Consider the following 24,468-nt stretch of genomic DNA (forward strand, 5'->3'; position numbering starts at 1 on the left):
GCTCAGGAATGCCCAAATCTGTCCCCCTCCCTCCTCAGGTCTAGGGTGAAAGGTGGGAGGTTGCCCAAGAGACGGACATAGCAGCCCTTGGGTCCATGTCTGGGGGAGGAGAGAGGTGGCAGAGGGGTCATAGTACGGGCAAGCTCTCTGTCTCTTCCCCAGACATCATCCCAATGCTGCAGTGACGCCAGCCATGGACGCCGGCGGGAGCTCCCCGGGGAGCAGAGCAGAGGTCTCAGGGCCTGAGTGCGTGGACTCCACCTGTAACCAAAGCCGGACAGGCATGGAGGTGGATTCCGAGGGCGGACGGGAGGCTCTCTGGGGTTACCGCCATCTCTGCCAAAGGGCCTCCTTTTGGGCGGGATCCACAGTGGGCTGAAGGCAGAGCCTGTACCTCTCCTCCCAAAAGAGAAGGGGAAGAACCCCGGACCCTGTCAGTCCTGCCCACAGACAGAGTAGGTAAAACGGGCAGTAAAGACGAACACAGTGGGCTCCTGGGTCCCGTCTCCTGCCCGATCCCGGATTCTTGTACCGCAGATGAGAACCATTGTGTGCGCTGAGAAGCGGGAGGAGGCAGCTGGGTCTCGTTTTCTTTCTGCAGAAATTCTGTCCCCTTGTCCGGATGGGGTAATGCATGCATTTCTCACGTCTCTACAGTGAAGCCAAGGGCTGGGTACTCTGACCCTGGGGTGGGGAGAGGAGGAAACTCACGCACAGAAGGGTGGTTCATGTCCTGTCTGTGAGGTGTTCGCCTCGAGGATGCTGTGGAAATGCACCGAGGGTGGGGGGACAATTAGTGACAGTGGAGACGTCTGCTGACGTAGCGAAGGGTGATCCTCAGACCTGGCAGCCCCCAGGGAATGGGGGAGTATCACCGAGGGGCGTCACCCTCACTCCTCCAGGAAAGATGTGAGGGAAGGTGGGAGCTGCCGGCAGAGACTGCCGCTGGGTCGCTGGAGGCGGTGGCCTTTGCCTCTGGGGAAGATCCGTTAGCTCAGGGGAAGGTCCAGCCAGAGGTGGGGCCTGATGTGTTGGGAACTGGCGCTGAGCTGCCTACCACCCCCAGCTGCCAAGGGTACCCAGGGGCTGGGCCACTCCACAAATCCACCTCTAATGGGAAGCAATTTCCCCCCAAGTTGACCTTGGGAATTATTCTTGTTAACCCTTTGTACCAAATAAGGGACTGATCCCCACCTAGATTTCCCCTCGTGAGGGTGAAGACGTGCGAGGCTGATGAGTGTGTGTGGTGGTGACTGGCTGGACTCCAGGGTCTTTCTCAGCATCCTGGGAGCAGGGCTTGTCTGGAAAGCCACTCGAGCTAGCCTGCCGCAGGAGAGGAGGGAGCTCGAGGGTGACTCTGGCCATCCCTGGTGGGGGGCATCTGTCCTCTGAGGAGGAGGTGGGAGAGGAAGGAATACCCGGGACCAACCCACTGCCAGGTACAGTGTCCTGGCTCCAGTGCCCCCTTAGCCTAGGTGGACCCGGAGCAGACCGGACTGGGGCTCTGTCACTCCATCTCCCTCTGCTCAGGCAGGATTTGTGGAAAGTGTGGCAGACAGAAACGGCCCTGCGGCGAAGCAGGCTGTGGGCAGGAACCATGGCGAATGATTCAGAGCATCTGTCTCCACATTCCTGCTCTGTTCAATCCGTCCCACTTCCTCCACGAACTGCTTCCCTGCAGGGAAGCCTGTGATGGGCCTTTGGTATCAGTCTCCACTAAATGGGTCAAGTCTTGGTTTGACCAGGGGGATGTGATCCTTCAGGGAAGAGCCATCTCCAAAATGACCCACCGCCTAGCTCTCCCAGGAGGCTGTTGGTGTACAGCAAGTCCCAGGCATGACCAGGACTGGCCGAGGCAGAACCTAGGAGCTCCAGAGAGAGGGTACCCATGCTGCTCTTCGTGCGTGGGATCACTGCCCATTATGGCTCTGAGGTCAAGCCAGTACCCCCAGGGGCATGACACCCACCAGGGCAAGCCTGCCTGAGCTCTTCTTTACTGCCAGCCTTGAGGAGAGCAGAAGCACCCCCTTTAAAGACAATAGTACCCTCCAAGAGTACTTCTTTGGGTATGAAATGTAGCACAATCTTAGACTGAGTTACCGGGAGCCCTGACACGCATCCAGGGTTCTTGCTCATCGCCCTGCTGCCTGGGAGACCTGCGCTCCTCCCCTGGGGCTCCAGAGCTGCTGATACCTCTGATCCCCAACTTCCTCAGCCCAGAAAGCAGCACGGCTTCAGTAAGGCTGCTGTTCTGTTTCTCTGATTGCTCCCTGCACTGTGCAAACTCTGCAAGAAATCGCTGCCTTTGCTTGATATTGTAATGAGATGTCCTCCACCTGGGTGGAGAGAGAGGGCGCGGCGTTCAGGCCGAGGGGGTGGTCCTGCAGGGCTTCTGCAGTGGCTGCGAGCAGATGGAAAAGACCAGGCCGCTGCCCTGCCGATCCTGACCTTTCTCTTCCCCTCCTCTGCGTTTTCTTCTCCAATATCCTGACACGTGAAGAGGGTCTTTAAAATGCTGCTTCCTGGATTGTTTTATCTTTCACTAGATGATCAGGGAGGAGATGGGAATGTGGACTGGTGGTCCCTGCTTCTCCCTGCAGTCTGCTTTCACTCAGGTCAGAAGAGACGGGGGCAAAACAAAGCAATCGTGATGGAAGGGCAGGGGAGCCCTGCCTGGTCAGGTGAGGCCTGATGGGGGCTGGATCGACCCGGTCTGGCTGGGAAAGGATAATTTTGCAAGCGTGCCTGAGCATCTCAGAGCAGTGTCAGTGATGCCAAAGAGAGCAACTTGGCCTCCTTGGGCACCAGCTCTGTGTTGGCCTGCCTGACGGCGGGACCTTGTTCTCTGACAAAAGGGCTTAATCTTTCCATGTAGCAAAGCAACTCCCCCTCCCCCGTCCCTGAGCTTGGGCTTCTGTGGGCCCAGCGTGGCTGTGCCTGTGAGGGAAACCACACCGGAGAGAGAAACCTGCATTCTCGCAGGGGCCTCGCCTGGCTGGGGTGAGTGCTCGTTGAAAAGTGCAAGTGCTCTGGCTGGAAACTTGGCCAGTAAGGACAGGGGCCTCGGGCCTGCCGAGGAGCTCACCCTGGTGCCAGAAGGACCCACAGGACTGGGTTCCAGAGAGCCTGGCTAACAGAAAGGAGCCCTGGGAATTTGGGGGCAGCAGAGCACCCACCCCATTGGTCCATGGCCTGGACGGCTGGCTCTAGAGCATCAAAGGCTGTTGTATAAAGTTTCCAGAACCAGTGACCATGGGCAAGACTCCTCACTTTTCTGGGCCTCTGCTTTCCTTCCCATCTGCAAAATCAGAGCATTTGCTAGTCGCTGTGTGGTTCCCTCCAGGTTTTAAAAGTCAGATCCGAAGCCGATGAGGGTTGTGAGCCTGGTACCTAGCACCTGGTTTCTTCCAGCCCTGGGTGCCCAAGCTGGGGGCAGGCCCTCATCCCTCCACGCCCAGATGCTGCTTCTGCCAAGAACTCTGGGAACCCTAACAGACTGCTCCCACCTCTGTGGTTTACTCCCTCTTATTCTTGTGTACTGGTGAGAAATAATTAAGAGGTGTCCACAACGGACCATTTTCAAGGTGCTGATGTGATGTTACAACCTCAGCTGCACCCTGTGTAGGTCAGTATCCCCACCAGCAGATGAGGCTGCGTCGGTCCTCACTGCTGCTGCTAGAATGACATCGTGGGAGAGTTGAGCACTGGAGAACTGAAAAGGAAATGCTCTCTGATGGGAAGAGAGAAGGATCTCGTTTCCCGTCCAACTATTTTGCTCCTTAAAATCACTTCTCTCTCCAGAATGTCTTTTATCAGAGGACATCTCAGCAGGCAGAGTGGCTGCTTCCTTAGGATTGTTCTGTCCACTCCTTTAGAATGTAAATTCACCGGAGGCAGGAACCCTTTTTTTTTTTTTTTAGAATATCCAAGTGCATCCTGCAAAGAAAGAGATAGCTGATAGGGACTGACAAGCACACTGTTTAGATAAGAAGCAATTAGCCTTTTATATCTGTGCTCTATACATTTTCTATGTGCAGCATCTTTCCAGACTGGTCGTGGCTCCTGGGTGGCAGGTGGACAGCTGGGAAGGGCTTGCCCGCCGTTCGTAAAACGTTCTTGCCAATTCCCTTGAGGAGAAAATTCTTCACATGGCTTCTGCATGTACAGTATTTGGGCAGCAAAAAAAATGATTAAAGTCAGTTTGAAAATAGTTTCATGTGTTGCTTTTTTTTTTTTTTTATCCTCATCCAAGGACATTTTTCCATTTTTTGTTCAGACAGAGTGGGAAGGAGAAGGAGAGAGAAATATCGACGTGAAAGGGACACATCGAGTGGCTGCCTCCCGCACAACCCAACCAGGGCCGGGGACCAACCGAGGTACGTGCCCTTAGTGAGAACCGAACCCACTTCTCTCTGGACCATAGGCTGATGCTCTAACTACTGAGCCAAACCAGCCAGGGCTCATGTGTTGCTTTTTGAAGATGGCTGTTAATGCTAGGAGAAAACGGTTCCAGGTGACGGAAGCATGGAGGAGAGGGATGCCTTGGCTGAGAGGCAGGGAAAAGCAGTACATCTCAGGAAAAAGGCCTAAAAAACATATGACCTGGGCTTCTGGCTCCTGTTTGGAAACTCTGTTGCCACGGTGATGTCCTTGGGCCACGGAATCTTCCTGGCTCTGCCTCCCAGGGTCCCTGTGTACAGGCCCACAAAGCCGTCTATTCCCACATACTTCACAAGAGATGCCCAGAGCCAAACAGAACGGATACTGCCTATGACCCACTGTTCATTTCTTTCTGAGCTCTTGTATCTAGCAGCTCAGCTCAAGCGCGTGGCTGGGGGAGTCTTGCTTATTTCAGCCACACGTGCTATAAGCAGTAAACATAGCAGTTGGCCTCCAGTGCTGCGAGCGCCATCAATCATTGATCCTTCGGCACCCCCGCTTCAGGGAGGGACAGAAAGGTCTGTTGATATTTACTCACTACTGGGCAGTGCCACTTCCTCCTAGGGATGGGTCTAAGGGTATCGGACATGGACAGCAGGCAGAGCATCTGCTTGCTAGGAAGGGGCTGGCGTTCTCCATCCCAGGAGCTCTCCAGGGCACCTCCACCGTGCTGGCTCTGGCCCTTGGCTTTGCAGTTCCGGTGCACACCATCTCCGAAGGAGGGCTCGTGAGACATTGTATGAGCTTTGATGCTCCCCGGGGTTCTTTTCCTTCTTTTCCACTTTTGCGTTCTCCCTGAGATATCTGTACACTCTCGTGTGTTTAAGAACTTCTGTGCTTCTAGACAGCGAAATTCTTTCCCCCACAAAAAGGAAAAAAAAGGACAGACAACAAAAACTAAAATCCAGAGAAAGAAATTTTAAAGGATTTTCTTTAAACAGAAGGAATATGGATTGCACCTCATAGGATTACTGGGGGATTGAAATGAGAATATCTTTAAAGGGCTCAGAAAAGTACCTGGCACATAGGAAAATGTGCCTGTTATTAAGGAAAATGACCCCAGATAGAAGGGCTGAGATACAAGAAAGAAAAGTGAGCAAGGAAGTAAGTTTTTAAAATTAGTAAATATTAACATATATTGAAAAACTATAATGTTTGATTTGTGAAATTAAAAAATACAAGCATGAACTAAAATATTGGATGGTAAATAGTATAGAAATTGGTCCTTGAAATGTTCTTGAGGAGAATAAAGACATTGAATAACCTCAATCCTCCTTAAATATCATCCTAAAATCTAGAGTAGAATCTAGTAGATGTAAAAATTCTAAATACAAACTATGAAATCCAACAATGTATAAAAAAATACATGATAATCAAGTGGTATTTATCCTAGGAATGCAAGGATGGTTCATTATTATCACAAAAATTCACCCCTGTAATTCACCACATTAATAAAGGAGAAAAATCATTATTATCTCAATGTAGAAAAGTTATTTAATAAGGTTTAATCCTATTTATAACGAAACTCATAGCAAATAGAAGGTAACTTTCTTAATTTGATGGACCAAACAATTTACAGCAAATATTATACTAATGAAAACACTTTAGAGACATTCTCTTTAAGATTAAGATCAATATAAGGGGGCCCACTATCTCTGCTACCATTTACCGTAGGAATCGTGTACAGCGCTATCAAGGGAAAAAGAATAGGTGTAAGAATTAAAAGGGAAGAGATAAAACTATAATTTATAGATCATTTGATCACTACCTAATTTTTAAAAAACAGCAAGGTTGCTGGATACAAGATCACCTTACAAAAATCAATTGCATTTTTCTATAACAGCTATAACCAATAAATGATAAACAGACATTACCCACAATAGCAATTTAAATTATTAAGTAGGGATTATTTAAGAACATATATGGTCTCTATGGAGAAAATTCTCACACAAATAACAGAGTTGACTATCTGAATAAATGAGACATTCCCTGTTCATGGATGAGAAGTTTAATTAACATAAAGATATTAACTCTCCCCAAATTAATCTGTAAATTCATTGTAATCTAAATAAAAAAATTCAATTGATATGCTAAGAACTACTTACTCTACTATACTTACTCTATAACTTAGATTACCCAATAATCTAAGTCCACTGATGATTAAATCAACTTCTGTTTAAAAAAAAGATGAGCAAACTCAAAGATGATGCATATGTATTTGAGAAATTAATATATGACAAAGGGTGCACCTTAAAAATAATGGGGGAAATGGATTGTTTAAAATATGTTTTAGAAAAACTAGTTCATAGGTGTCAATGGGGGGGAAAGGAGAAACATCTGTAACATAAATTAATAACTTAAAAAAAAAAAAATCCCCTACCTAAACCAAGATACAAAGATAAGTCCTAGATGTTTTAATAGACTCAAAAAGAAAAAATAAAATGTAAAATTAATACAAGAAATATTATTGTAATATATTTGTAATAGGAGAAATATTTTTGTGAACTAAGGGCAAGAAAGAACTTTTACTATTTCAAGAGCACAAATCATACACTAAAAATTGTGTAATGTGTTACATTAAAGGATTTATATTTAATGAATGACATCATGGACAAAAGTTAAACAGAATACAGAATAGTAATTTACAACATCAAAAATAGGCATGGAATTAATAGCTACAATCTACAAGGAAGTCCTACAAATCAACAACAAAAAACAACAACTTCAATGGGAAAATGAACAAAGGAAATTAATAAGCAAACTTCAAAAGCTAATAAGCATATGAAAATAGCTTCAGTATAATTAGAATAAGAGAAATGCAAATTAAAACAATAATGAGTTATCACTTTATGCCAATAATAGACTGTCCAAAATTAGAAAACTGAATAATGCTAAATGAGGACAGGGACATGGAGACACAGTGGCGCAGGCAGTTTGGAGACCAATCTACCTGGTCTGATTGTAAACAGACCCTGTGCACTGTGGCCAGAATGTAAATTGGTGCACCTACTGTGGAAAACAGTATCGAGGTTAGTAAAAAAAAAAATAATGATGATGATGATAATAATAATATAATTACCATATAATCCAGCAATTCCAATTCTGGGTGTTTATCTGAAGAAAACAAAAACACTAATTTGAAAAGATATATGCATCCCACCCCCATGTTCATTGCAGCATTATTTACAGAAGCCAAGATAATTGAAACAACCTAAATGTTCATCAATGAATGAGTGGATAAAGAAGATGTTATATGTAATAGATATAATGGAATACTATTCAACAATTAAAAAGAATAGAATCTTGCCATTTGTGATAATATAGATGGATCTTGAGGACATTATGCTAAGTGAATAAGTCAGACAGAGAAAGACAAATACCATATGATCTCACTTATATGTGGAATCTAAAAAACAAAAGACAAAAACCAAGCCCATAGATACAGAGAACAGATTGGTGGTTGCCAGAGGTGTTGGGGTGGGAAGTCAGGGAGTTGGGGTGGGCAAAATGAGTGAAAGGAATCAAAATCCAATTATAAAACTAATAATCACAGTGTAACTATAATTAATAATGCTGTATTGCATATTTGAAAGTTGCTAAGAGAGAAAATCTTAAAAGTCCTTATCACAGGAAAAAGATATTTTTAGTAACTGTGTATGGTGAAGGATGGTAACTAGATTTGTTGTGGTGATCATTTCACAGTGTATACAAATATCGAATCATATTGTATACCTGAAACTAATATAATGTTGTATGTCAATTATACCTCAATAAAAAGCACTAACCCTAAAATAAAAATAAAAAGATAAATTGGATTTTATCCAAATTAAAATTTCTTCTCTTTGAAAGACACCATTAAGACTCATAATAAGATGACAACTTAATAAGACAATCCAAGTAAAAAGTTTGAACAGATGTGTCACAAAGGGAGACATGTAATTACCAATAAGCCCACGAAAAGATGTTCATCACTCGCATTCATCAAGGGAACTGCATTACCACGAATGCCTAAAATTAAAGACTGGCAATATCAAGTATTGGTGGATTTTTGTGCATTTTTAATGGCAATATAAAATGGTACAACCACTTTGTCGATTTCTTATCAATTTCTTATACACTTACCACATGACCCAACAGTTCCACTCCTTTATCAAGAAAAATGAAAGCATATGTCCACCCAAAAACAAGAATGTTCATGGCAGCTCCATTCATAATTGCCCCAAATTGGAAACAATACAAATGTCTAAGGTGTCTGTCAGGGTTCAATCAGAATACAGAAACCACACAGTAATTTAACCAAGGGAATTTTAATGCTAAAAATTAACACCAGCAAGGGAGTAACTTATGAAGGTGTAAAGAGGACTCAAGGAAGGAAGGAGGACTCTGAGGTGCGCAGAGTCCATGATGGGAGTGAGGTGGGCTAGGCTGGGGCTGTGAGCTCACAGGCATTGCGTGCTCTGGACGCACAGCGGGGCCTGAACGCTAGAGGATGTCCCCACGCACAAGCCTCTGGCTGCTCTGCAGTTGGAAGAGAAGCGAAGCAGAAGCACATGGACCAGGCAGTTTCTTCTCCCGCAGTGTCACTCCAGCGCCATCTACTGACAAAGCTCAATGCTGTTCTCACCGCAAAGGAGAAATGTTTCCAGTGGCTATCCCACCATCGCAGAGCAGGTAATGAAGAGTGGATTTGGAGTTTGAGAGGCAACAAATTGATAACTGTCACATCTGTCAATAGGCACAATGAGAGAACAATTTGTGGTATATTAGTATCATTTACTGCTCAGCACTACATAGAATGAACTATTGATATATGCAACAACATAGATAGATTGCAAAAACAGCATGCTGAATGAAAGAAGCCAGACGCAAAAAGGTAAATACTGTTATACACAATTCTAGAATACACAAGACTAATCTATAGGGACAAAAATGTCAATCAGTGTTGCCCGAGAATTTGGGGTGAGTGGCATTGGTTGCAAAGATCACAAAAGAATTTTGGAGGAGGAGGGAAATATTCCATATCTGAATTGCTATCGTGGTTACATCAGTGCATACATTTATCAAAATGCATCAAACAATATTCTTAAAACTGGACGCAGTGTAGATAAATCATACCTCTGTAATACCTATTTTAAAAATATCATCTGTAAATCAGATGCTTATAGTTGTGTAGGATCTAGACTGCCATTGTCTCCCAAGCCCTGGTCCCTTGTAAATTCCAGGGCAAGGGCCAATTGAGGGGGCACAGGTTCAATACGAACATTGGAAATTTTCATCTTTCTGCAGGAGATGGATTCTCTGAGCAGGAAAGCTTTGGTGGTCATAGAGGATAAGTCTGGATTATTCCTGAGATACAGATGAGATGGTGTGCCTGGATACCCAGTTCAGAGGGTCTCTCAGAGGGTCGGCCCCTGCATTGTTCTCTAGCTCAGCCGTCACTAGTCCTGCTCTTCCATGATTGGGCCATAGGCCGAAGTGGTGTCAAGGACACTCACAAAGAGAGCTGCCCTTCAGGGCTGGCCCACCAACCAGGCGGGATAAGGGATGCAGGAGCAACCTGCTGAAGGAAAAGGAACTTGCTAAAGATCCAGACAACTTCTGAAAGTGTGAGGCATTATGGATTGACATATGACAGAGCAACAACTGTAATTAGAAATTCTACTAATTAGAAGAACAAGTTGTAAAGAAGTGGCAGAAGAAGCCCGGCAGGCAGCTCCTTTATAAATAAAGCTTAACAACAGGCATCGACCCACTAGCTAATGTTTGCTGGTGTTGGTGGTTGAAAGGAGAGTCTACAATCTTGATTTGTACATGTGTGTTCTTGTCTCAAAACTCCAGGGATGGATAAAGAACATCAGCTAAGGTCCAGGAAAATCTGAAAACTATAGGCTGGCTATAAAAGTCTTCACCTCAGCAAAACTAAAAGGTATTTTGCAGGTTTGAAAAATTATTTCACCTCTTAGGTCTCAGGCATATTAATGGCCCAGAGGGAACTTACAGAACATGCCTTGTGAAATAGGTGATGAATGATTTCTCATCCCAACAGGAACACTTGTACGTGATCAGTGGAAAATAGACTGGAGCACGCTTTAACTCAGCGCTCCCAGTCCTGGGACCCAATCCCAGAGAACTTGGTATCAAAAGTGGGCATGTATAGAATGGTCAGTTTGGAATTGTCTGCACAGATGTCTGTCTGTCACTGGGAAAATGGAGGAGTATCATATGGAGGAGACACTCGACAGGGTACAGTGAGGAGTTAGAGGCACAGATGATACACACATAGACAGCTCTTAAAAGTGGAGTGCTGGCTGAAAAGGTAATGACTAGAATGAAGTCTAGTGCATATGTATGAAAATTAAAAATATGACCCCCTAAATAACACCATATATTTTGCAAGAATGCATATATATACATATGAGGATATCTCGAGAGGTTTTTTAATGAGGGGAGTAGAAGTGAGAAATGGCATAAAAGTGAATAGCCTAATAAAACAAGACAGGGGCCGTGCACAGGCTCATGATAAAGCATGTTATGAACTGAGGAGAAATAGTAACTCAGTCCTCTGCTCCTGAGGTTTAAAACAAAAAGTCCCCTTCTCAAGATAAATGTATCTTATGGTCAAATAGACTTCAACTGATCAACATGATATAGAAGCGAACTGAGATACCCAAACCAAGTGTTTGTATTGTATAAAGGGACCGGAAAAACAGAGCATCTCAGGAAGCTTCCAGTCACACCCTCACTGGGCCAAAGCTGTCTCACACGTCCACTCCGATCTCTGCGCGGGGTTATGGTGACCAGGAATGCTGGTAGTGGATTCAAGTTCTGGGCTCTCCAGGGAGTGGAGGGGACCCCTCTGACCACTAGGACTCACCCTAGATAGAGGCAATGAAGGTGACCACTCTCTATCACCCTAAAAGGAGCCTTGAAAAGCATCTCTGTCCCTGACTAGCCACTGTCAGCAGCTGCAATAAGCCCCCGTTTCTTCACCATGGGAAAGCCCACTGCATATGCCCAGGAAAGAGACTGAACCTGAAGAAGGAAACACCAATACTGACCTGCTCACCAAGCAATAACCGAGTTCAAATCCAGGCCTAGGGTTTGGGATGTGGGGTGCGGGAGGTGACTCCTGGAGCAGGAGGAGTCAAGTAGAGTTTAGACCCTCCCTTGAGGGATCGCATTAGACACTCTCTCAACTTTCTCCCTCATTTCATTAGAAGTTTACAGGGCAGGGATGTTACCTTCACTTGAAGGAGAAAGAAACTATGCCCAGATAGGCGTAGACACTTGCCCAAGGCCACACAGCCTTGAAGTAATAATACCAGTACCAAAATTTCTGGCACCTGGTTCTGTGCTCGTTTCATTAAATGACTACAGCGGGAAATGGGATGGAAATATAAGGGGGACAGGGATGTGATGACAGAAGCCACAACCAATCCTAGAGTATTCTCTGAGTCTATAAGAATCTCATCCCAAACACACCACCTTCCCGGCCTCATCCTGGTCCCATGTCTATTTGCCGTTCACCTCCGGCACCTGCGCCGAGGCACCCTGACAGCAGGGCCTGTGGGTAGAGAGGCCTATTTGTCAGATGGGCAGGTCACGCTGCTGGATCAAACCCCGAAATCTCAGCAGCTTTGTATAGTAAAGGCCTGTCTACATTCATGTCCTTGGATGAGGGTCCGGTCACTCCCTGGGCATTTGTTCTCTCAGCTGTGATGTCGGGACATCTTGTACCTATGTCCTAAGCGACACACAGCTTCCACAGTCACCGAGAAAGGGAAAGCAAGAACTGGAGGAGATCATTTGGGATTTTAGTTCCATAGTCTTCTTCTAAATATTCAAAAATACCTTTTAACCAACAAGAATTTGAACTTACCAATACATTCTACTCATTTCTTTGCTTATTATTGCTTTTGGTATCTGGCTTCTTCCTCTTAGATTAATTTATTTCTACATCCCTGAGACATTTTTTAAGGGAGTGTCTATGGATAAAAAACAAACAAACACGTATATTTTTGCCTCCAGACTAGAATGAGAATTTGATTGAGTTCAGAGTTTTAGGTTCAACATGATTTCTTCTCGGACTTTGGAAGCTGTTGCTTTGCCCCTTTTTTGCAATCAGTGTTGCGGATGGAAAGTCGGAAGTAAACTGATGACTACTCCATTGCCAGGGAATCTATTTTCTTTGTGAATTTTTTTTTTAAACCTTTGGTTTCTGAAATTTCACAACATTCCTTTTTTTGTTCATTCTGCTGTTTATTACCTCATTCATTCTCATGTTATTGGACATTTAAAATTTTTCCAGATTTTTTAATTATGAGTATGCTACAATAAAATTGTTTTATATGAATTGTGCCTATGTATTCAAGAAATATTTTTTAAGCACCTATTTAGTGCCAGGCACTGCTCTACATATAGATGATACAGCAGTAAACAGAACGGACAAAACCCCTTTCCATCAGGGAGCTGGCACTCTAGGGGATAATTAGATTATATTTACTGAGCCCTTACTACATGTCAGACACTTGACTAACTCATTTAATCCTCATAACAACCTTATAAGGTTGGTACTGTTATTATTCCCATTGTATCAATGACAAAGAGGAGCCAGGAGAGGTTAAATGTCCCCAACCCACCCTAAAGGCCACACAGCCAGTAAGTGCCCCAGCAGGGGTTTGAACTCAGGCAACCCCACTCCGGGGCATGCGCTCTCAGCCCTCACTATGCTGTCCCCTCTTCCGGCGGTTCAGAGGGAACATCTGTGCGGAGCAGGCTCTGGTATGTGATAGCTAAATTGTTTTCCAAAAAGGCAATGCCGGCTCAGGGTTCTACCCATCCTTCACTCATGCTACCAATTTTATTCAGCACCTGCGCTATGCTGCGGATTCAGGGAGGAAAAGGCAGACCTGGTCCATTGCCACTAAGTGACTCCCATCTAGGGGGACACAAATAAGCAAAAGGTCAATAGAAACCATGTGATCAGTACTGACAGGGGAGGCCAAGCGTGTCCTGGAAGTACATAGGAGGGTACCCATAACAGACTTGGTGGTTCAGGAAAGAGAAAGAGACTTCTCGGTCCCTTACAGGTGACACCTATAAGAATGGGATGATGTGGCTCACTTGGTGGGGGCGGAGCCAGTGGCCCAGGTCTAAAAAAAAAACAAAACCTTTTTTTAAAAGAATTAGCTGAGTTTAAGGGTGAGTACATTATGGTGGCAATGTCCAGGGAAAAGAAATAACACAAGACAGAGTAGTAGAGGTTTAACCGTGTCCACAAGTTCATTACAAGTGGAACTTTAGGGAATTCCTGCACAAGATGACACTGGGCAGCAGTCTCTTCTGGAAGGGCTTTAAAAGAATGAACTTTATTCTATGAAAGATGGGGAAGCTCTGAAAGCTTTTAAGAAGGAGAAAGACATAATTAGTTTGCAGGTTCGATTCCCGGTCAGGGCACATCCTAGGTTGCGGGTTTGATTCCGTGTCGGGGAGCTTCTGGGAAGCAACCGATCATTTTTCTTTTCTTTTCTTTTCTTCTTTCTTTCTTTCTTTCTTTCTTTCTTCGATCATTTTCTTTTCTTTTCTTTTTTCTTTCTTTCTTTCTTTCTTTCTTTCTTTCTTTCTTTCTTTCTTTCTTTCTTTCTTTCTGTCTTTCTTTCTTTCTTCTTCTTCTTTCTTTCTTTCTTTCTGTCTTTCTGTCTGTCTTTCTGTTTCTTTCTTTCTTTCTTTCTTTCTCTTTTTCTTTCCTTCTTTCTCTCTTTCTCTAATACATATTCTTGGGTGAGGATTGAAAGAAAAACATACATATTAGTACCAATGCAGGCACGCTGGTAGATTTGGTAGCAGGAAGAAGAGGGTTTACCTTTCTGGTTGCCCTATTTGAATAAAATAAGAAGCAACATCATCAAATGGGAGTGGGGTGAGCTGCAGCTGGTTTGGGGAAAGAGGAAAAAAATGTAACAGCTAAGACTGACTGAGTGCTTAGTAGACTCCACACTGTTCTAAGCACTTTGTTGGTGTTAATTAATTTCATCCTCCTGGCAACCCTATGAGGTAAATACCATTTTGAGCCCATTTTTCAGGAGGAAATGAGGCACAAAGAAGTTAAATAACTTTCCTGAGGTCACCCAGCTAAGTGGACAGAGAGGGTTTGAACCCAGGCTCTGCAGCTTCAGATACCATTGCCCTGACGTTCTGGTTGTCTGGAAAAGCAGGCAGCACTCTAGCTGGTGAACTGAAGAATTTCTGGATGGTATTGAGCACTACTTCAAGTGCAATGAGTTGTTAAAAATGACTTGGCAACAAGACACAGTAGATGTGAAATAAGATGCCACAGATGTGAAATCCCAGAGTGGCCTCTGGTAGACCCTACGAGGAGCTACAAAGGAAATGGCCTAAGAATCTCTTCCAGAACTTCTCGAACCCTCTGCCAAACCAAGGGACTCAAAAGGAGTCAGAGAGTGAGAGGTGGAAATGAGTGAAGGGACTTCTTTGAAGAAATGTTGCTGATGCCAGGCTGAGAGGTTCCTCCCTCTACTTTGGGGGTGGCTGGGAGGAGGCTACCCCAGAACCAAGTCTAGTAAAGTGGGCTTCAAAGCTCCCACCAGGGCAGCACTGCGTTGTGCTCCGAGCTGGGAGCGGAGAGGCTGAGGGGCGCCCGGGAAAGCCGCAGACTGTGGGCGTGGAGTCTGGAGGGCCGGAGGAGGGCTCTTGGACTGCGTTGGTCAGGACGTTGTACTGCACTGGGACAAGTCTCGTTCCTGGAATGTTCCATGGCAAGAGGACACAAATGTTTCCTGTGGGCCAGAAGCTAGAGAGGGAGCTGGCACGGTGTCATCTTGGATCCTGTCCAGTTGGGTTGTCTGGAGGGGTGAGGAGACCTTGGCAGGCAGAGGCTGAGAGGCGGTGCTTGCTCCCAGGGCTGAGGAGGGGACCATACGCAGCCACCTAGAATAACCAAAGCCCCCGTGACTACTGGCTTTATTCATCAACCAGACCCAGCCAGGGTACTGACTTGCACCAGAGGGCTTGAAACCAGATGTCAGGAGTTTCAGTTCACAGACTACGTTCTTATTCCCACTGTCCTTACACTTTGGTGGGTCCCAATAAAAACGATTAAGGGAGGAGATGAGCAGGTGGAGAGGAGAGAGCAGAGTGATGAAGCCCCTTCTTCACAGTAAGCTTCCTGCCTCAAGCAGTTGCCACCTGGGGAAGGCGCGAAGACCTAACACCAAGTCATGCCTGGACATTCTTATCACTCTATCAAGACTGAGTTTGGACCCTGGACAGTTTGGCTCAGTGGTCAAGGGCATGTACGTGGGTTGCAGGTTCAATCCCCAGCCCTGGTTGGGGTGGTGGAGGCAACCACTCTATCTATGTGTCTCTCTCACATCAATGTTTCTCTCTCTCTCTCTCTCTCTCTCTCTTCCACCCTTCCACTCTATCCAAAAAATCAATGGAAAAATATATTCAGGTAAGGATTAGCCAAAAAATAAAAAGACTGAGTTTGGGACTTAAAGTGATTGTAGGACTGTTCATTGCCTAAGAAAAGTTGCAGGTCACTAGAATCTCTTTCCAAAAAGGAGTTTACTCCACTAAATAAATATTAAAGAATTGGTAAAAGATAAAAATAAAGTTTGATTATGTCATGAGTGGTGCTTTACTTTTTTTTTTCTATCCTCACCTGAGGACATTTTTTGCATTTATCTTCAGATAGAGTGGGAGGGAGAGAGAGAGAGAGAAACATCAATGTGAGAGAAACACATGGAGTGGTTGCCACCCGCACGACCCCAGCCAGGGCCGAGGACAAACCACAACCAAGGTACATGCCCTTAGCAGGAACCGAACCCGGAATTCTCTGGTCCGATGCTTTAACTGCTGAACCAAACTGGCCAGGGCATGAGTAGTGCTGTTCAACATGCTTGTCTATAGTCAGGGGGTCACAGTGAAGGCACTCAGTGTTGTGTGGTCTTTTCCCAACAACAATAAGCTGCTTGAGTACAGGTCCAGAAAAGGTAGAGCGGGTTAATGAAAGGTTGAGGGTTTTCTAGATTAGTATGATGGATGGAGAAAGGGGAGAAGGTTAAAGCTGTTTGTAAGGATCTATGATGATGGACTGTGGGATCTACACTGGGGAAGGTGGAAAGCGGATACAGGCAGGGAGAGACAGATAGTGGAAAGTAGTAGGCATCTGGTTCTGGGAGGTCCCAATCAGGTTGAAGAGTTATTGGAGTGTGAGTACCAGAGAACCCAAACTGGAAAGATAGGAGGTAGTGGTCAATGATGTTAATTAACTTCTGTCAAGTCATACAGCCTCCAAGAGGAGAAGTCGGTAGCCTAATATTAGCTAGACCAGCAGTCCAAAACTCGTGCTCATTGTTTCTGTGCTGTTCAGAACACTCGAAATGAATCTGACCATTCCATCTTCATAACATTCTCTCCCAGAAACTATGGCATCAGCTTGAATGAATATTTTAGTTCCTGCCCTGACCAGTTTGGCTCAGCTGGTAGTGTCATCCTACGGACCAAAGAGTCCTGGGTTCGATTCCAGCCAAGAGCACGTACCTCGGTTGCAGTTCTTCCTCAGCCCTGGTCGGAGTCATGCGGGAGGCAACCAGTCGATGTGTCTCACACTGATGTTTCTCTCTCTCTCTGTTTCCTTTCTTTCCTCCCACTCTATCTGAGGATAAATGGAAAAATATCCTCAGGTAAGGATTAAAATAAATCAATAAAAATAAAATAAAATGATTGATACTTTCAATCTCTATAATTTTTTTTTATTTCCTATTGCCAATTGTCCTCTTGTTTTTTATCATTTTTCTAGGAAAATAGTTCTTACACCCTCCCATGCTCTCCCTTCCCACTGTACACTACCGAGTTGGGTCTCCATCAATCCATGACAGAAATACTAAATTCCCTAATAGCCTTTACTGCTGTCACACACTTTCTAAATAACCTTAGTGTCTCTGCCAAGTTTTCTACCTGAAACATCTCATTTTATTTATTCCACACCTGGTATAAAAGCACAAGTGATTCTTTTTCACTACCTTAAGTCCTAGACCTCTACCTACTTTTCTAGGCCATCCACACTTTACCCTGGCACTGATGAGCACCTTCTCTGATATCTGAGTTCCAACTGTTTGTAGGGGGTGAATAAGGGGAATCATGCTTTAAGTGATCTCATCCATATCCCCCAAAATAATCATTCTTATTGAAATTCCAGAATGCTCCAAGGGACATATATAGCGCGGCCAAGCCTGGCTAACTCACGGGGAGGACAGGCATTTCCCATCCACACGCAGGGGCGCGCGGAGGAGCAGGGAGCAGGCCAGCCTGTACACATCAGGCCGGCACTCACTGACGCTTTTTAAATGAATGAATGGCTAGCTGCAGGAACATTTACTAAATGTACCCACCCAATTAGACTGTCAAGGACAATTCATGATTGAATTCAAGTCGATTTTAATGGGTAAGTGAAGCTCTGGAATTTTTAGGAGTGAGGGAAGAAGCTCCAAGGACTTCGGGGCTGGAGGGTGGACACTGGGTGAGATGAAATGAATATCAGGTTATACGAATTCATTCTGAGGGCTGCAATTCATTTAACTAGAACACTAGGAGTAAATTAAGTGAAGCTTGTCTCTGTATCCCAAATGTAGAGAGGGGCTAAAATGTATATTCAGAATTGATGGAGGAGGAGAGGAAAGGCTAGGAGAGGGGGCCAGCTAACTGGTACCACCAACACTACCTTTTGTGTACTATTTTCCTGTTAGCCCTGGCCGGTTTGGCTCAGAGACCCGGGTTCGGTTCCCGCTAAGGGCGTGTACCTCGGTTGCAGTTTGTCTCCGGCCCTGGTTGGTCATGCGGGTGGCAGCCACTTGATGTGTCCCTTTCACGTCGATGTTTCTCTCTCTCTCTCTCTCTTCTTCTCTCTCCCTCCCACTCTATCTGAACAAAAAATGGGAAAAAAATGTCCTCGGGTGAGGATTAAAAACAAAATTATTGTTAAAAATGTACTGTTAAAAAAATAAGCTATTCTGAAGATAGCGGCATAGGTAAACGCGGTATCGCGTCCTCCCACAACCACATCAAAGTTACAACTAAACTACAGAACAACCATCATTCAAAACTGCCTAAAATCAAGCTGAATGGAAGTCCTACAACTAGGGATTAAGGAAGCTGCATCAAGACTGGTAGGAGGGGTGGCGGCGGTGGGGCTGGTACCACACCCACGTGTGGCGGATAAAAATCAGGAGGACACCTCGGCTGGGAAGGTCCTCCCTGAGGACTGAGGGGTCCCCGTCCCACACCAGGCACCCAGCTCAGGGTTCCAGTGCCAGGAAGAGAAGTCCCCATAACTTCTGGCTGGAAAAACCAGCGGGAACTGAGGCTCAGGGAGGCTAAGGCGGCTGGAGCCCCAGGCAGCTCCTCGTAAAGGGCCCACGCACGGACTCACAAGGACTTGCTCCCTCCAGGCTCCAGCGTGGGGGAGGCAGCTCGAGGGGCACCAGAGACACACAGGAAAGAACTGAGCTGTTTGGCACTGGAGCAAGGGCTGGAGAGGGGGCTTTCTCCGGGACAGACATGCAGTCAGAGGCCTTTGTTCCTTTGGCAAGCCCTTCCCTGGGGCGCAGACAGCCACCATATCTGTGACTCCAGCATCCTGGCTCACACTGGTAGCCCCGCCCTGCTGACTCCCTGAGGCCCCGCCCCGCCCCACCCAACTTTCAGGCCCACCCAAGCTGTTGCCAGTTGCCTTATCATAGGATTGGCCTGTCTTGGATCCTGCTTCAGGTTTTCCTAAATTCTTTGAAACAAGCAGCATCTGGTCTCAGCCAGCCCCATACCTCTCGTTAAGTAATACACAGAAACAAACACAGGGAGGTGGCTAAAATGAGGAGACAAAGAAATGGGTCCCAAATGAAAGAACAGAACAAAACTCCAGGAAAAGAACTAAAAAAATGGAGATAAGCAACCTAACAGATGAAGAATTCAAAACACTGCTTATAAGGATGCTTAATGAACTTAGTGAGAACCTCAATGAACCTAGTGAGGGCCTCAAGAGCATAAAAAAGGGCCAGTCAGAAATGAAGGAGGCACTAACTGAAATAAAGAATAATTTACACAGATTCAATAGTAGAGTAGGTAAAGCCAAGGAGCAAACTATCGATTTGGAATATAAGGAAGCAAAAAACACCCAATCAGAACAGCAAAAAGAAAAAAGAATCCAAAAAAATGAGGATAGTGTAAGGAGCCTCTGGGACAACTTTAAGCGTGCCAACATTCACATCCTGGGGGTGCCAGAAGAAGAGAGAGAACAAGAAATCGAAAACCTATTTGAAACAATAATGGCAGAAAACTATCCTAACTTGGTGAAGGAAACAGACATACAAGTCCAGGAAGCACAGAGAGTCCCAAACAAGATGAATCCCAAGAGGCCCACACCAAGACACATCATCATCTAAGTGCAAAAGGTTCAAGACAGAGAATCTTAAAAGCAGCAAGAGAAAAGCAGTTAGTTACTTACAAGGGAGTTCCCATAAGGCTGTCAGCTGATTTCTCAAAAGAAACTTTGCATTCCAGAAGGGAGTGGCAAAAAATATTCAGAGTGATGAAAAGCAAGAACCTATAACCAAGATTACTCTATCCTGCAAAGCTGTCATTTAGAATCGATGGCCATATAAAGACTTTCTCAGACAAGGAAAAGCTAAAGGAGTTCACCACCACCAAACATTATTATATGAAATATTGAAGGGTCTTCTTGAAGAAAAAGATAAAAAATATGAACAAACAAAATGGCAATGAATACATATCTATTGACAATTGAATCTACAAACAAAATGAACAGGCAGAACAGAAGCATTCTCACAGATAATGAGAACATTTTGTTGGTTGCCAAATGGGAGGGGGATTGGGGGAATGGGTGAAAAAGGTGAAGGGATTAAGAAGTACAAATTGGTTGCTAGACTGACAAATCTCAAAGGGAAGGGGGTTTGGGGGGTGGGAAGAAATAAACCAAAGAACTTATATGTATAACCAATGGACACAGACAACGATGTGGGGAAAGCAGGAGGGGGGCAGGAATGGGGAGGAGGGGGTCAATAGGGGAAAAATGAGGAACATCTGTAATTCATTCAACAATAAAGATAAGTTAAAAAAAAAAAAGCTATTCTATACTTATTTATTATTTTCTCCACTTAGAGTCTTTGAAATAAGCCATGGTTGTCCTTGATGTTTGGGAGAAAGAATTACAGTCAGAATTCTGGGTGAAGAGACCAAACATCAGAAGCTGATCAAAGATCAAAGGAGCTACTCCTTAGGGGTGATTTAGAAATAGGACAGCCCTGGTCTATAAGATGTTACTCAGTTTCAATGGTGAAGAGCAGTATGCAGGCAAAGGGCAGATGAGAAAGAGATCAAAAGTAAAGATGGCAATCTTAGTCACTTGAGGGTGATATTTTCAAGATTCCGGAAATAGGGACAGAGGAATGGAAGAGAAGTAACTCCCTCAGTGAGACCTGACAGCTATTCCAGGGCTTAGGCCTCAACTTGACAAGGTTTAATCCAAACAAAGATTTCAAAACTGACTGTTCTCTTTAAGAGAAAATGTTAAGTTGGGAGCAAAGCTTGATGAATTGCTTGAGCTGTTTATGGATGAATCTGAAAATATGCTTTGGTGTTCCAGATGGGTCAGGTTAGCTGGAGGAGTCAGAGGGGGGGGTAAGGGGAACCGTGCATCTTTACGCTCCATAACCTGTCCATGTGCACTGACCAAATTAGTTGCTTAATGGTAGATCATTAAAATAAAGGTATATTTGTTGGGGTGTAGTGGCCCCTTTAAAACAGTGATCCCCACCCCTAAGTTTCCCACTGCTCAATCTTTTTTATTTCTTTGCCCTTCCTCAGCCTGTTTTCAGAAGCAGACACCTGCTCCTTATTGAACTCCACTGAATGTCTCTGAAAAAGGATCAGAGCCCCATCTTAAGGTTTCCATAGAGAAGCTGGGAGTGGGTGCTTGGGTCCTGTTGGTTCACTCATTCCTATAGTACCATGACAGAAAGTGGAAGCTTATTAATCACAGGACCAACAGCTTCTTACTTATAGAGCAAAATGTTCCAGTACCAGAAACATTTCTTTCAGTAAGGAATTGCTGACAAGCGCACAATTATTTTTATATTCCTTTCTTTTTTTTAAATTTTTCTTCAGCCTTGTCGAAACAAGGCCACCAAAAATGTGGTTGCCTCCCCCCCCCCAAAAAAAAAAAACATGGGAGAGAGAGAGAGATTATTTTTATATTCTTTAAAGAGTTCTTGTGGAACATATTCATCAGCCTAAGGCAGGGAGATCAAAAGTAGCTTTAAAACTCCACCTGTCACTGCCTGACCATCCTCATAGGTACAAGCCCTCTTCTTGTCTAGTTCCTTTACTTCCTTAATTGCGACCCCAGGAAACTGTGAGCATCAATACTTTACAGGGCATCCCAGGTCCCATCTTAACTGCCATGACCAAGATTCCAAATTAGCCAGCCCCTAAGGAAGCCCAGGTTCTAATTAATTAACTAATTGATTAATTAATTGTTGTTATTATTATTGTTTTTAATCCTCACGGAGGATATTTTTTTTTCCATTTATCTTCAGATAGAGTGGGAGAGAGAGAGAAATGTTGATGTAAGAGAGACACATTGATTGGTTGCCTCCCAAACGGCCCTGAGGTGGGGACTGAACTGCAACGGAGGTTTGTGCCCTTGACCGGCATGGAACGAACCCATGACTCTCTGGTCCTCGGGCTGGCACTCTAACCAGTGAGCAAACCAGCTAGGGCCCAGGTTCTATTTTAAAAAGGTGTATAAAGCAGCAATTCCCAAACCTGGAACTTAGATGCTTAGTCAGGTCTTTTCACAGGAATGCTGAATCACAGCCTCCTGGGGTGGAACCCAAGATATCTATATTTTTAACAAGCTGTGGAGTTGATTCTGATGCCAGCCACTTTGGGGAACCACTGATACAGATTCATATGAGGGTATAAAATGCAGGTTTTTGCCATTTCATATGACCATTTTTAGTATATTCGCTGATGCTTGATACAGTGAAGATGATTTCAGGGACAGATTCATTTATCCCGATATTTCTAAATTAATCATTGTTGCACTAGGATGATTGAACCATTACCCTTCTCTAGTACAGGCATTTCTCAACCAGTTTTCTATTTTTCTCTCTCTCTCCTTTTTTTTTTATTTTCACCCAAGAACATTTTTTCCATTTTTTGTTCAGATGGAGTGGGAGGGAGGGAGAGAGAAACATTGATGTGAAAGGAACACATCGAGTGGCTGACACCTGCATGACCCAACCAGGGCCAGGGACAAACTGCAGCCGAGGTACGTGCCCTTAGCAGAAACCAAACCCAGGTCTCTCTGGACCACAGGCCGACGCTCTAACCGCTGAGCCAAACCTGCCAGGGCTGTTTTCTATTTTCCATACATAACATACATAACAGACTCATACCAGATGGCCTTTATCAAGTTGTATATTCCCACGCCAAACCATGTTTAGAGCTGGTCTGAGGCTTTAGAAATAGTATCATTTAAAAGCCCAGCTAAGGCTGCTTGTCCCCATTAGTTTTCATTTGTGGCCGTCAACCATCTCCTCTCAGGCAGTGTCAGCCATTTGTCAATGTTTCCTTGGGCCAGTTGATGTACATTTTCAAGTCTCCTGAATTTTACTTCCTACTTCAATCAATTTATTGGTAAAAATATCTTCTGGGCCTGGCCAGTTTGGCTCAGCGGTTAGAGCGTCGGCCTGCAGTCCAGAGAGACCCGGGTTCGGTTCCCGCTAAGGGCACGTATCTCGGTTGCAGTTTGTCCCCGGCCCTGGTTGGTGGTGTGGGTGGCGGCCACTCAATGTGTCCCTTTCACGTCGATGTTTCTCTCTCTCTCTCTCTCTCTCTCTCTCTCTCTCTCTCTCTCTTCCTCTCCCTCCCTCCCACTCTGTCTGAACAAAAAAATTGAAACATGTCCTCGGGTGAGGATAAAAAAAAAATCTTCTGTGTTGAGTGGATGCAGCACACTAGCAAAAGTGCCACCTAGGATTTTGTTTCTTTTTCCTAACTTCATGCAAACGTCCCATAGAGCAGTAATTCTCCGACCTTAGTACACAGAACAATCACCTAAAGGGGGAGGAGGAGCTTTTACAAATGAAAATCCTTGGTCCCCACACCTACAGACTAAGTTTAAGACATAGCAGGAGACCCAGAAATTGGCATTTTTACAAATTCCCCCCAAAAATAATGTACTGATGTTTTTGTGAACTAAATACTAAAGTATCATTCACATTATTAGTACTCTGAGTAATTCTGATATGGTGATTATTTAAGGTGAATTACCCCATTTTCAAGACTGCATAATCATAATACCAAATCCTGATTAAAATAGTACCCCCCATAAAGGAAACCAGACAAACCTATGGATGCAAAAATTACATATAAAATATTTTATTAAAAATAATCCCATAAGCCCTGGCCGGTTTGGCTCAGCGGTTGGAGCGTTGGCCTGCGGTCCAGAGAGACCGGGTTTGGTTCCCGCTGAGGGCATGTACCTCAGTTGCAGTTTGTTCCCGGTCCTGGTTGGTCGTGCTGGTGGCAGCCACTCGATGTGTCCCTTTCATGTCGATGTTTCTCTTTCTCTCTCTTCCTCCCACTCTATCTGAACAAAAAGAAAAAAGGTGGAAAAAATGTCCTCTGGTGAGGATAAAAAATAAAAAAATAATAATCCCATAAAATGTTAATAGGGAAACCAATATCGATAAATGCCGAAAAGCAACTGGTCTCATTAGACATTACATATTCTCATTCCCCTTCTTACATAAAATGTGTTATATATATTTTATATAGTATTTTATACAATACACATTTATAGTTATATATACATGCACATACATTGTTCTTCACCTTGCATTTTTTATTTAATAATATGTTTTGGGAGTATTTTCCAATTCAATAAGAAAAGTGGCAGTTTTTATTATAGCTGCATACCATTTC

Source organism: Molossus molossus, unplaced genomic scaffold (assembly GCF_014108415.1).
Source record: "Molossus molossus isolate mMolMol1 unplaced genomic scaffold, mMolMol1.p scaffold_m16_p_12, whole genome shotgun sequence".
NCBI lineage: Eukaryota > Metazoa > Chordata > Mammalia > Chiroptera > Molossidae > Molossus > Molossus molossus.